The following is a 13,494-nucleotide window of genomic DNA, read 5'->3' as shown; positions in this document are numbered from 1 at the left end:
TTGGCACATAGATATTTGCCAATGCAAATGTGTAGAAGAGCGAGAACGGCCGAGAAACTTCATGTGCTAGTACGCATGTGCGTACGCCAAAGCGCACACAATGCGTGACAATTTCTGGTGCCCAGTGGCCTATTTAAAGCTAGCAGCATAAGCCATTAGTTGCTGGATGATCTTCAGCTTCCCCTGTGAGTTCCTGTGATCCTGATATTATGCATGTGTGAAAATTCATGTGCCAGTGCGCATATACGTACGCCAAAGCGCGTGCATGAGCCATTAGTTGCTGGATGAACTTCAGCTTGCCCTGTGAGTTCCTGTGTTCCTGATAGTATTTCTTTTCCTGTCCTGACCCGGCTTGACCTGTCTTGTCTGCATCCCTGGCTTTGACCCTTGGTACTTTGACAACAAGGGAATGATTGGAGGTTACAATGGAAAAACAGCTTTGAGGTTTCAGCACTAGGAGTGTGCGGGTCGTTAAAAAGACTTGCATTTCCCATACCGGGAGTCGAACCCGGGCCGCCTGGGTGAAAACCAGGAATCCTAACCGCTAGACCATATGGGAAAACTAGCTGCCTTGCTTTGAGAAAAATAGAGAAAACCAAAGGGAAAAAAAGATGTGCCACCGCCATCAGCTTCCAAGTATGGTGGCCAGCTATGACACACATATCACTTTCACTAATTGGCCTCGTTAGCGCAGCAGGTAGCACGTCAGTCTCATAATCTGAAGGTCGTGAGTTTGATCCTCACACGGGGCACTACTCTCTAACCATTTTGTGAGCCTTGGGGTCCTTAATCTATGAAAAACACTACTCTTCATCCCTTAGGTCTTGTAGGAAACCATATGGATGGAACATTGACCGGAAGATCAAGCTTTCAGTGCTCTTTTGCCTTCCACCATATTCCACCCAGCTAAAATCTTTAGCTCTGCATCCAACAGACCTTGCAAGATACAATGTCTACTCATCCTGGAACAACAGAGGCATTTTCCATCTATGTGACATGCTTCCCTTAGTTTCATCACACAGAAAGAACAAAGCACAGAGGAATTCAAAAGGGCTTTTTCAAAGGTGTGGAAAAAAAAGATGATGTCTCTGTCAGAGAATGGTTTGCAGAAGATTGGCACATAGATATTTGCCAATGCAAATGTGCAGAAGAGCGAGAACGGCCGAGAAACTTCATGTGCTAGTACGCATGTGCGTACGCCAAAGCGCACACAATGCGTGACAATTTCTGGTGCCCAGTGGCCTATTTAAAGCTAGCAGCATAAGCCATTAGTTGCTGGATGATCTTCAGCTTCCCCTGTGAGTTCCTGTGATCCTGATATTATTCATGTGTGAAAATTCATGTGCCAGTGCGCATATACGTACGCCAAAGCGCGTGCATGAGCCATTAGTTGCTGGATGAACTTCAGCTTGCCCTGTGAGTTCCTGTGTTCCTGATAGTATTTCATTTCCTGTCCTGACCCGGCTTGACCTGTCTTGTCTGCATCCCTGGCTTTGACCCTTGGTACTTTGACAACAAGGGAATGATTGGAGGTTACAATGGAAAAACAGCTTTGAGGTTTCAGCACTAGGAGTGTGCGGGTCGTTAAAAGGACTTGCATTTCCCATACCGGGAGTCGAACCCGGGCCGCCTGGGTGAAAACCAGGAATCCTAACCGCTAGACCATATGGGAAAACTAGCTGCCGTGTTTTGAGAAAAATAGAGAAAACCAAAGGGAAAAAAAGATGTGCCACCGCCATCAGCTTCCAAGTATGGTGGCCAGCTATGACACACATATCACTTTCACTAATTGGCCTCGTTAGCGCAGCAGGTAGCACGACAGTCTCATAATCTGAAGGTCGTGAGTTTGATCCTCACACGGGGCACTACTCTCTAACCATTTTGTGAGCCTTGGGGTCCTTAATCTATGAAAAACACTACTCTTCATCCCTTAGGTCTTGTAGGAAACCATATGGATGGAACATTGACCGGAAGATCAAGCTTTCAGTGCTCTTTTGCCTTCCACCATATTCCACCCAGCTAAAATCTTTAGCTCTGCATCCAACAGACCTTGCAAGATACAATGTCTACTCATCCTGGAACAACAGAGGCATTTTCCATCTATGTGACATGCTTCCCTTAGTTTCATCACACAGAAAGAACAAAGCACAGAGGAATTCAAAAGGGCTTTTTCAAAGGTGTGGAAAAAAAAGATGATGTCTCTGTCAGAGAATGGTTTGCAGAAGATTGGCACATAGATATTTGCCAATGCAAATGTGCAGAAGAGCAAGAACGGCCGAGAAACTTCATGTGCTAGTACGCATGTGCGTACGCCAAAGCGCACACAATGCGTGACAATTTCTGGTGCCCAGTGGCCTATTTAAAGCTAGCAGCATAAGCCATTAGTTGCTGGATGATCTTCAGCTTCCCCTGTGAGTTCCTGTGATCCTGATATTATTCATGTGTGAAAATTCATGTGCCAGTGCGCATATACGTACGCCAAAGCGCGTGCATGAGCCATTAGTTGCTGGATGAACTTCAGCTTGCCCTGTGAGTTCCTGTGTTCCTGATAGTATTTCATTTCCTGTCCTGACCCGGCTTGACCTGTCTTGTCTGCATCCCTGGCTTTGACCCTTGGTACTTTGACAACAAGGGAATGATTGGAGGTTACAATGGAAAAACAGCTTTAAGGTTTCAGCACTAGGAGTGTGCGGGTCGTTAAAAGGACTTGCATTTCCCATACCGGGAGTCGAACCCGGGCCGCCTGGGTGAAAACCAGGAATCCTAACCGCTAGACCATATGGGAAAACTAGCTGCCTTGTTTTGAGAAAAATAGAGAAAACCAAAGGGAAAAAAAGATGTGCCACCGCCATCAGCTTCCAAGTATGGTGGCCAGCTATGACACACATATCACTTTCACTAATTGGCCTCGTTAGTGCAGCAGGTAGCGCGTCAGTCTCATAATCTGAAGGTCGTGAGTTCGATCCTCACACGGGGCACTACCCTCTAACCATTTTGTGAGCCTTGGGGTCCTTAATCTATGAAAAACACTACTCTTCATCCCTTAGGTCTTGTAGGAAACCATATGGATGGAAAATTGACCGGAAGATCAAGCTTTCAGTGCTCTTTTGCCTTCCACCATATTCCACCCAGCTAAAATCTTTAGCTCTGCATCCAACAGACCTTGCAAGATACAATGTCTACTCATCCTGGAACAACAGAGGCATTTTCCATCTATGTGACATGCTTCCCTTAGTTTCATCACACAGAAAGAACAAAGCACCGAGGAATTCAAAAGGGCTTTTTCAAAGGTGTGGAAAAAAAAGATGATGTCTCTGTCAGAGAATGGTTTGCAGAAGATTGGCACATAGATATTTGCCAATGCAAATGTGCAGAAGAGCGAGAACGGCCGAGAAACTTCATGTGCTAGTACGCATGTGCGTACGCCAAAGCGCACACAATGCGTGACAATTTCTGGTGCCCAGTGGCCTATTTAATGGCATAAGCCATTAGTTGCTGGATGATCTTCAGCTTCCCCTGTGAGTTCCTGTGATCCTGATATTATTCATGTGTGAAAATTCATGTGCCAGTGCGCATATACGTACGCCAAAGCGCGTGCATGAGCCATTAGTTGCTGGATGAACTTCAGCTTGCCCTGTGAGTTCCTGTGTTCCTGATAGTATTTCATTTCCTGTCCTGACCCGGCTTGACCTGTCTTGTCTGCATCCCTGGCTTTGACCCTTGGTACTTTGACAACAAGGGAATGATTGGAGGTTACAATGGAAAAACAGCTTTAAGGTTTCAGCACTAGGAGTGTGCGGGTCGTTAAAAGGACTTGCATTTCCCATACTGGGAGTCGAACCCGGGCCGCCTGGGTGAAAACCAGGAATCCTAACCGCTAGACCATATGGGAAAACTAGCTGCCTTGTTTTGAGAAAAATAGAGAAAACCAAAGGGAAAAAAAGATGTGCCACCGCCATCAGCTTCCAAGTATGGTGGCCAGATATGACACACATATCACGTTCTCTAATTGGCCTCGTTAGCGCAGCAGGTAGCGTGTCAGTCTCATAATCTGAAGGTCGTGAGTTCGATCCTCACATGGGGCACTACTCTCTAACCATTTTGTGAGCCTTGGGGTCCTTAATCTATGAAAAACACTACTCTTCATCCCTTAGGTCTTGTAGGAAACCATATGGATGGAAAATTGACCGGAAGATCAAGCTTTCAGTGCTCTTTTGCCTTCCACCATATTCCACCCAGCTAAAATCTTTAGCTCTGCATCCAACAGACCTTGCAAGATACAATGTCTACTCATCCTGGAACAACAGAGGCATTTTCCATCTATGTGACATGCTTCCCTTAGTTTCATCACACAGAAAGAACAAAGCACCGAGGAATTCAAAAGGGCTTTTTCAAAGGTGTGGAAAAAAAAGATGATGTCTCTGTCAGAGAATGGTTTGCAGAAGATTGGCACATAGATATTTGCCAATGCAAATGTGCAGAAGAGCGAGAACGGCCGAGAAACTTCATGTGCTAGTACGCATGTGCGTACGCCAAAGCGCACACAATGCGTGACAATTTCTGGTGCCCAGTGGCCTATTTAAAGCTAGCAGCATAAGCCATTAGTTGCTGGATGATCTTCAGCTTCCCCTGTGAGTTCCTGTGATCCTGATATTATTCATGTGTGAAAATTCATGTGCCAGTGCGCATATACGTACGCCAAAGCGCGTGCATGAGCCATTAGTTGCTGGATGAACTTCAGCTTGCCCTGTGAGTTCCTGTGTTCCTGATAGTATTTCATTTCCTGTCCTGACCCGGCTTGACCTGTCTTGTCTGCATCCCTGGCTTTGACCCTTGGTACTTTGACAACAAGGGAATGATTGGAGGTTACAATGGAAAAACAGCTTTGAGGTTTCAGCACTAAGAGTGTGCGGGTCGTTAAAAGGACTTGCATTTCCCATACCGGGAGTCGAACCCGGGCCGCCTGGGTGAAAACCAGGAATCCTAACCGCTAGACCATATGGGAAAACTAGCTGCCTTGTTTTGAGAAAAATAGAGAAAACCAAAGGGAAAAAAAGATGTGCCACCGCCATCAGCTTCCAAGTATGGTGGCCAGCTATGACACACATATCGCTTTCACTAATTGGCCTCGTTAGCGCAGCAGGTAGCGCGTCAGTCTCATAATCTGAAGGTCGTGAGTTCGATCCTCACACAGGGCACTACTCTCTAACCATTTTGTGAGCCTTGGGGTCCTTAATCTATGAAAAACACTACTCTTCATCCCTTAGGTCTTGTAGGAAACCATATGGATGGAACATTGACCGGAAGATCAAGCTTTCAGTGCTCTTTTGCCTTCCACCATATTCCACCCAGCTAAAATCTTTAGCTCTGCATCCAACAGACCTTGCAAGATACAATGTCTACTCATCCTGGAACAACAGAGGCATTTTCCATCTATGTGACATGCTTCCCTTAGTTTCATCACACAGAAAGAACAAAGCACCGAGGAATTCAAAAGGGCTTTTTCAAAGGTGTGGAAAAAAAAGATGATGTCTCTGTCAGAGAATGGTTTGCAGAAGATTGGCACATAGATATTTGCCAATGCAAATGTGCAGAAGAGCGAGAACGGCCGAGAAACTTCATGTGCTAGTACGCATGTGCGTACGCCAAAGCGCACACAATGCGTGACAATTTCTGGTGCCCAGTGGCCTATTTAAAGCTAGCAGCATAAGCCATTAGTTGCTGGATGATCTTCAGCTTCCCCTGTGAGTTCCTGTGATCCTAATATTATTCATGTGTGAAAATTCATGTGCCAGTGCGCATATACGTACGCCAAAGGGCGTGCATGAGCCATTAGTTGCTGGATGAACTTCAGCTTGCCCTGTGAGTTCCTGTGTTCCTGATAGTATTTGATTTCCTGTCCTGACCCGGCTTGACCTGTCTTGTCTGCATCCCTGGCTTTGACCCTTGGTACTTTGACAACAAGGGAATGATTTGAGGTTACAATGGAAAAACAGCTTTGAGGTTTCAGCACTAGGAGTGTGCGGGTCGTTAAAAGGACTTACATTTCCCATACCGGGAGTCGAACCCGGGCCGCCTGGGTGAAAACCAGGAATCCTAACCGCTAGACCATATGGGAAAACTAGCTGCCTTGTTTTGAGAAAAATAGAGAAAACCAAAGGGAAAAAAAGATGTGCCACCGCCATCAGCTTCCAAGTATGGTGGCCAGCTATGACACACATATCACTTTCACTAATTGGCCTCGTTAGCGCAGCAGGTAGCGCGTCAGTCTCATAATCTGAAGGTCGTGAGTTCGATCCTCATACGGGGCACTACTCTTTAACAATTTTGTGAGCCTTGGGGTCCTTAATCTATGAAAAACACTACTCTTCATCCCTTAGGTCTTGTAGGAAACCATATGGATGGAAAATTGACCGGAAGATCAAGCTTTCAGTGCTCTTTTGCCTTCCACCATATTCCACCCAGCTAAAATCTTTAGCTCTGCATCCAACAGACCTTGCAAGATACAATGTCTACTCATCCTGGAACAACAGAGGCATTTTCCATCTATGTGACATGCTTCCCTTAGTTTCATCACACAGAAAGAACAAAGCACCGAGGAATTCAAAAGGGCTTTTTCAAAGGTGTGGAAAAAAAAGATGATGTCTCTGTCAGAGAATGGTTTGCAGAAGATTGGCACATAGATATTTGCCAATGCAAATGTGCAGAAGAGCGAGAACGGCCGAGAAACTTCATGTGCTAGTACGCATGTGCGTACGCCAAAGCGCACACAATGCGTGACAATTTCTGGTGCCCAGTGGCCTATTTAAAGCTAGCAGCATAAGCCATTAGTTGCTGGATGATCTTCAGCTTCCCCTGTGAGTTCCTGTGATCCTGATATTATTCATGTGTGAAAATTCATGTGCCAGTGCGCATATACGTACGCCAAAGCGCGTGCATGAGCCATTAGTTGCTGGATGAACTTCAGCTTGCCCTGTGAGTTCCTGTGTTCCTGATAGTATTTCATTTCCTGTCCTGACCCAGCTTGACCTGTCTTGTCTGTATCCCTGGCTTTGACCCTTGGTACTTTGACAACAAGGGAATGATTGGAGGTTACAATGGAAAAACAGCTTTGAGGTTTCAGCTCTAGGAGTGTGCGGGTCGTTAAAAGGACTTGCATTTCCCATACCGGGAGTCGAACCCGGGCCGCCTGGGTGAAAACCAGGAATCCTAACCGCTAGACCATATGGGAAAACTAGCTGCCTTGTTTTGAGAAAAATAGAGAAAACCAAAGGGAAAAAAAGATGTGCCACCGCCATCAGCTTCCAAGTATGGTGGCCAGCTATGACACACATATCGCTTTCACTAATTGGCCTCGTTAGCGCAGCAGGTAGCGCGTCAGTCTCATAATCTGAAGGTCGTGAGTTCGATCCTCATACGGGGCACTACTCTCTAACCATTTTGTGAGCCTTGGGGTCCTTAATCTATGAAAAACACTACTCTTCATCCCTTAGGTCTTGTAGGAAACCATATGGATGGAAAATTGACCGGAAGATCAAGCTTTCAGTGCTCTTTTGCCTTCCACCATATTCCACCCAGCTAAAATCTTTAGCTCTGCATCCAACAGACCTTGCAAGATATAATGTCTACTCATCCTGGAACAACAGAGGCATTTTCCATCTATGTGACATGCTTCCCTTAGTTTCATCACACAGAAAGAACAAAGCACCGAGGAATTCAAAAGGGTTTTTTCAAAGGTGTGGAAAAAAAAGATGATGTCTCTGTCAGAGAATGGTTTGCAGAAGATTGGCACATAGATATTTGCCAATGCAAATGTGCAGAAGAGCGAGAACGGCCGAGAAACTTCATGTGCTAGTACGCATGTGCGTACGCCAAAGCGCACACAATGCGTGACAATTTCTGGTGCCCAGTGGCCTATTTAAAGCTAGCAGCATAAGCCATTAGTTGCTGGATGATCTTCAGCTTTCCCTGTGAGTTCCTGTGATCCTGATATTATTCATGTGTGAAAATTCATGTGCCAGTGCGCATATACGTACGCCAAAGCGCGTGCATGAGCCATTAGTTGCTGGATGAACTTCAGCTTGCCCTGTGAGTTCCTGTGTTCCTGATAGTATTTCATTTCCTGTCCTGACCCAGCTTGACCTGTCTTGTCTGCATCCCTGGCTTTGACCCTTGGTACTTTGACAACAAGGGAATGATTGGAGGTTACAATGGAAAAACAGCTTTGAGGTTTCAGCTCTAGGAGTGTGCGGGTCGTTAAAAGGACTTGCATTTCCCATACCGGGAGTCGAACCCGGGCCGCCTGGGTGAAAACCAGGAATCCTAACCGCTAGACCATATGGGAAAACTAGCTGCCTTGTTTTGAGAAAAATAGAGAAAACCAAAGGGAAAAAAAGATGTGCCACCGCCATCAGCTTCCAAGTATGGTGGCCAGCTATGACACACATAACACTTTCACTAATTGGCCTCGTTAGCGCAGCAGGTAGCGCATCAGTCTCATAATCTGAAGGTCGTGAGTTCGATCCTCACACGGGGCACTACTCTCTAACCATTTTGTGAGCCTTGGGGTCCTTAATCTATGAAAAACACTACTCCTCATCCCTTAGGTCTTGTAGGAAACCATATGGATGGAGCATTGACCGGAAGATCAAGCTTTCAGTGCTCTTTTGCCTTCCACCATATTCCACCCAGCTAAAATCTTTAGCTCTGCATCCAACAGACCTTGCAAGATACAATGTCTACTCATCCTGGAACAACAGAGGCATTTTCCATCTATGTGACATGCTTCCCTTAGTTTCATCACACAGAAAGAACAAAGCACCGAGGAATTCAAAAGGGCTTTTTCAAAGGTGTGGAAAAAAAAGATGATGTCTCTGTCAGAGAATGGTTTGCAGAAGATTGGCACATAGATATTTGCCAATGCAAATGTGCAGAAGAGCGAGAACGGCCGAGAAACTTCATGTGCTAGTACGCATGTGCGTACGCCAAAGCGTACACAATGCGTGACAATTTCTGGTGCCCAGTGGCCTATTTAAAGCTAGCAGCATAAGCCATTAGTTGCTGGATGATCTTCAGCTTCCCCTGTGAGTTCCTGTGATCCTGATATTATTCATGTGTGAAAATTCATGTGCCAGTGCGCATATACGTACGCCAAAGCGCGTGCATGAGCCATTAGTTGCTGGATGAACTTCAGCTTGCCCTGTGAGTTCCTGTGTTCCTGATAGTATTTCATTTCCTGTCCTGACCCGGCTTGACCTGTCTTGTCTGCATCCCTGGCTTTGACCCTTGGTACTTTGACAACAAGGGAATGATTGGAGGTTACAATGGAAAAACAGCTTTGAGGTTTCAGCACTAGGAGTGTGCGGGTCGTTAAAAGGACTTGCATTTCCCATACCGGGAGTCGAACCCGGGCCGCCTGGGGTGAAAACCAGGAATCCTAACCGCTAGACCATATGGGAAAACTAGCTGCCTTGTTTTGAGAAAAATAGAGAAAACCAAAGGGAAAAAAAGATGTGCCACCGCCATCAGCTTCCAAGTATGGTGGCCAGCTATGACACACATATCACTTTCACTAATTGGCCTCGTTAGCGCAGCAGGTAGCGCGTCAGTCTCATAATCTGAAGGTCGTGAGTTCGATCCTCACACGGGGCACTACTCTCTAACCATTTTGTGAGCCTTGGGGTCCTTAATCTATGAAAAACACTACTCTTCATCCCTTAGGTCTTGTAGGAAACCATATGGATGGAACATTGACCGGAACATCAAGCTTTCAGTGCTCTTTTGCCTTTCACCATATTCCACCCAGCTAAAATCTTTAGCTCTGCATCCAACAGTCCTTGCAAGATACAATGTCTACTCATCCTGGAACAACAGAGGCATTTTCCATCTATGTGACATGCTTCCCTTAGTTTCATCACACAGAAAGAACAAAGCACCGAGGAATTCAAAAGGGCTTTTTCAAAGGTGTGGAAAAAAAAGATGATGTCTCTGTCAGAGAATGGTTTGCAGAAGATTGGCACATAGATATTTGCCAATGCAAATGTGCAGAAGAGCGAGAACGGCCGAGAAACTTCATGTGCTAGTACGCATGTGCGTACGCCAAAGCGCACACAATGCGTGACAATTTCTGGTGCCCAGTGGCCTATTTAAAGCCAGCAGCATAAGCCATTAGTTGCTGGATGATCTTCAGCTTCCCCTGTGAGTTCCTGTGATCCTGATATTATTCATGTGTGAAAATTCATGTGCCAGTGCGCATATACGTACGCCAAAGCGCGTGCATGAGCCATTAGTTGCTGGATGAACTTCAGCTTGCCCTGTGAGTTCCTGTGTTCCTGATAGTATTTCATTTCCTGTCCTGACCCAGCTTGACCTGTCTTGTCTGTATCCCTGGCTTTGACCCTTGGTACTTTGACAACAAGGGAATGATTGGAGGTTACAATGGAAAAACAGCTTTGAGGTTTCAGCTCTAGGAGTGTGCGGGTCGTTAAAAGGACTTGCATTTCCCATACCGGGAGTCGAACCCGGGCCGCCTGGGGTGAAAACCAGGAATCCTAACCGCTAGACCATATGGGAAAACTAGCTGCCTTATTTTGAGAAAAATAGAGAAAACCAAAGGGAAAAAAAGATGTGCCACAGCCATCAGCTTCCAAGTATGGTGGCCAGCTATGACACACATATCACTTTCACTAATTGGCCTCGTTAGCGCAGCAGGTAGCGCGTCAGTCTCATAATCTGAAGGTCGTGAGTTCGATCCTCACACGGGGCACTACTCTCTAACCATTTTGTGAGCCTTGGGGTCCTTAATCTATGAAAAACACTACTCTTCATCCCTTAGGTCTTGTAGGAAACCATATGGATGGAAAATTGACCGGAAGATCAAGCTTTCAGTGCTCTTTTGCCTTCCACCATATTCCACCCAGCTAAAATCTTTAGCTCTGCATCCAACAGACCTTGCAAGATACAATGTCTACTCATCCTGGAACAACAGAGGCATTTTCCATCTATGTGACATGCTTCCCTTAGTTTCATCACACAGAAAGAACAAAGCACCGAGGAATTCAAAAGGGTTTTTTCAAAGGTGTGGAAAAAAAAGATGATGTCTCTGTCAGAGAATGGTTTGCAGAAGATTGGCACATAGATATTTGCCAATGCAAATGTGCAGAAGAGCGAGAACGGCCGAGAAACTTCATGTGCTAGTACGCATGTGCGTACGCCAAAGCGCACACAATGCGTGACAATTTCTGGTGCCCAGTGGCCTATTTAAAGCTAGCAGCATAAGCCATTAGTTGCTGGATGATCTTCAGCTTTCCCTGTGAGTTCCTGTGATCCTGATATTATTCATGTGTGAAAATTCATGTGCCAGTGCGCATATACGTACGCCAAAGCGCGTGCATGAGCCATTAGTTGCTGGATGAACTTCAGCTTGCCCTGTGAGTTCCTGTGTTCCTGATAGTATTTCATTTCCTGTCCTGACCCAGCTTGACCTGTCTTGTCTGCATCCCTGGCTTTGACCCTTGGTACTTTGACAACAAGGGAATGATTGGAGGTTACAATGGAAAAACAGCTTTGAGGTTTCAGCTCTAGGAGTGTGCGGGTCGTTAAAAGGACTTGCATTTCCCATACCGGGAGTCGAACCCGGGCCGCCTGGGGTGAAAACCAGGAATCCTAACCGCTAGACCATATGGGAAAACTAGCTGCCTTGTTTTGAGAAAAATAGAGAAAACCAAAGGGAAAAAAAGATGTGCCACCGCCATCAGCTTCCAAGTATGGTGGCCAGCTATGACACACATATCACGTTCACTAATTGGCCTCGTTAGCGCAGCAGGTAGCGCGTCAGTCTCATAATCTGAAGGTCGTGAGTTCGATCCTCACACGGGGCACTACTCTCTAACCATTTTGTGAGCCTTGGGGTCCTTAATCTATGAAAAACACTACTCTTCATCCCTTAGGTCTTGTAGGAAACCATATGGATGGAAAATTGACCGGAAGATCAAGCTTTCAGTGCTCTTTTGCCTTCCACCATATTCCACCCAGCTAAAATCTTTAGCTCTGCACCCAACAGACCTTGCAAGATACAATGTCTACTCATCCTGGAACAACAGAGGCATTTTCCATCTATGTGACATGCTTCCCTTAGTTTCATCACACAGAAAGAACAAAGCACCGAGGAATTCAAAAGGGCTTTTTCAAAGGTGTGGAAAAAAAAGATGATGTCTCTGTTAGAGAATGGTTTGCAGAAGATTGGCACATAGATATTTGCCAATGCAAATGTGCAGAAGAGCGAGAACGGCCGAGAAACTTCATGTGCTAGTACGCATGTGCGTACGCCAAAGCGCACACAATGCGTGACAATTTCTGGTGCCCAGTGGCCTATTTAAAGCTAGCAGCATAAGCCATTAGTTGCTGGATGATCTTCAGCTTCCCCTGTGAGTTCCTGTGATCCTGATATTATTCATGTGTGAAAATTCATGTGCCAGTGCGCATATACGTACGCCAAAGCGCGTGCATGAGCCATTAGTTGCTGGATGAACTTCAGCTTGCCCTGTGAGTTCCTGTGTTCCTGATAGTATTTCATTTCCTGTCCTGACCCGGCTTGACCTGTCTTGTCTGCATCCCTGGCTTTGACCCTTGGTACTTTGACAACAAGGGAATGATTGGAGGTTACAATGGAAAAACAGCATTAAGGTTTCAGCACTAGGAGTGTGCGGGTCGTTAAAAGGACTTGCATTTCCCATACCGGGAGTCGAACCCGGGCCACCTGGGTGAAAACCAGGAATCCTAACCGCTAGACCATATGGGAAAACTAGCTGCCTTGTTTTGAGAAAAAAAGAGAAAACCAAAGGGAAAAAAAGATGTGCCACCGCCATCAGCTTCCAAGTATGGTGGCCAGCTATGACACACATATCACGTTCACTAATTGGCCTCGTTAGCGCAGCAGGTAGCGCGTCAGTCTCATAATCTGAAGGTCGTGAGTTCGATCCTCACACAGGGCACTACTCTCTAACCATTTTGTGAGCCTTGGGGTCCTTAATCTATGAAAAACACTACTCTTCATCCCTTAGGTCTTGTAGGAAACCATATGGATGGAAAATTGACCGGAAGATCAAGCTTTCAGTGCTCTTTTGCCTTCCACCATATTCCACCCAGCTAAAATCTTTAGCTCTGCATCCAACAGACCTTGCAAGATACAATGTCTACTCATCCTGGAACAACAGAGGCATTTTCCATCTATGTGACATGCTTCCCTTAGTTTCATCACACAGAAAGAACAAAGCACCGAGGAATTCAAAAGGGCTTTTTCAAAGGTGTGGAAAAAAAAGATGATGTCTCTGTCAGAGAATGGTTTGCAGAAGATTGGCACATAGATATTTGCCAATGCAAATGTGCAGAAGAGCGAGAACGGCCGAGAAACTTCATGTGCTAGTACGCATGTGCGTACGCCAAAGCGCACACAATGCGTGACAATTTCTGGTGCCCAGTGGCCTATTTAAAGCT

At 45.8% G+C, this 13,494-nt stretch overlaps 11 non-coding genes across 11 annotated transcripts; 3 read left to right on the top strand and 8 right to left on the bottom strand.

Moving 5' to 3' along the window:
* Nucleotides 1-487: 487 nt before the first annotated feature.
* On the bottom strand, nt 488-559 carry TRNAE-UUC (transfer RNA glutamic acid (anticodon UUC)). Its single transcript has one exon. It is a non-coding gene; the product is annotated as a tRNA-Glu (tRNA).
* Nucleotides 560-1,600: 1,041 nt separating this feature from the next.
* Nucleotides 1,601-1,672, bottom strand: TRNAE-UUC (transfer RNA glutamic acid (anticodon UUC)). The gene has a single exon. It is a non-coding gene; the product is annotated as a tRNA-Glu (tRNA).
* A 1,041-nt stretch (nt 1,673-2,713) lies between these two features.
* TRNAE-UUC (transfer RNA glutamic acid (anticodon UUC)) lies at nt 2,714-2,785 on the bottom strand. The gene has a single exon. It is a non-coding gene; the product is annotated as a tRNA-Glu (tRNA).
* Nucleotides 2,786-4,933: 2,148 nt separating this feature from the next.
* Nucleotides 4,934-5,005, bottom strand: TRNAE-UUC (transfer RNA glutamic acid (anticodon UUC)). Its single transcript has one exon. It is a non-coding gene; the product is annotated as a tRNA-Glu (tRNA).
* Nucleotides 5,006-6,046: 1,041 nt separating this feature from the next.
* TRNAE-UUC (transfer RNA glutamic acid (anticodon UUC)) lies at nt 6,047-6,118 on the bottom strand. Its single transcript has one exon. It is a non-coding gene; the product is annotated as a tRNA-Glu (tRNA).
* A 1,041-nt stretch (nt 6,119-7,159) lies between these two features.
* Nucleotides 7,160-7,231, bottom strand: TRNAE-UUC (transfer RNA glutamic acid (anticodon UUC)). Its single transcript has one exon. It is a non-coding gene; the product is annotated as a tRNA-Glu (tRNA).
* A 1,041-nt stretch (nt 7,232-8,272) lies between these two features.
* Nucleotides 8,273-8,344, bottom strand: TRNAE-UUC (transfer RNA glutamic acid (anticodon UUC)). Its single transcript has one exon. It is a non-coding gene; the product is annotated as a tRNA-Glu (tRNA).
* Nucleotides 8,345-9,578: 1,234 nt separating this feature from the next.
* TRNAM-CAU (transfer RNA methionine (anticodon CAU)) lies at nt 9,579-9,651 on the top strand. Its single transcript has one exon. It is a non-coding gene; the product is annotated as a tRNA-Met (tRNA).
* A 1,041-nt stretch (nt 9,652-10,692) lies between these two features.
* TRNAM-CAU (transfer RNA methionine (anticodon CAU)) lies at nt 10,693-10,765 on the top strand. Its single transcript has one exon. It is a non-coding gene; the product is annotated as a tRNA-Met (tRNA).
* Nucleotides 10,766-11,806: 1,041 nt separating this feature from the next.
* Nucleotides 11,807-11,879, top strand: TRNAM-CAU (transfer RNA methionine (anticodon CAU)). The gene has a single exon. It is a non-coding gene; the product is annotated as a tRNA-Met (tRNA).
* An 848-nt stretch (nt 11,880-12,727) lies between these two features.
* Nucleotides 12,728-12,799, bottom strand: TRNAE-UUC (transfer RNA glutamic acid (anticodon UUC)). The gene has a single exon. It is a non-coding gene; the product is annotated as a tRNA-Glu (tRNA).
* Nucleotides 12,800-13,494: the final 695 nt, after the last annotated feature.

The sequence above is a fragment of the Lithobates pipiens genome, unplaced genomic scaffold (assembly GCF_037356315.1).
Source record: "Lithobates pipiens isolate NorthernLeopardFrog02 unplaced genomic scaffold, aLitPip1_a1.2 Scaffold_8, whole genome shotgun sequence".
Lineage (NCBI taxonomy): Eukaryota > Metazoa > Chordata > Amphibia > Anura > Ranidae > Lithobates > Lithobates pipiens.
The sequence above is the reverse complement of the archived record's forward strand: the minus strand, read 5'-3'. Positions and strand labels throughout refer to the sequence as shown.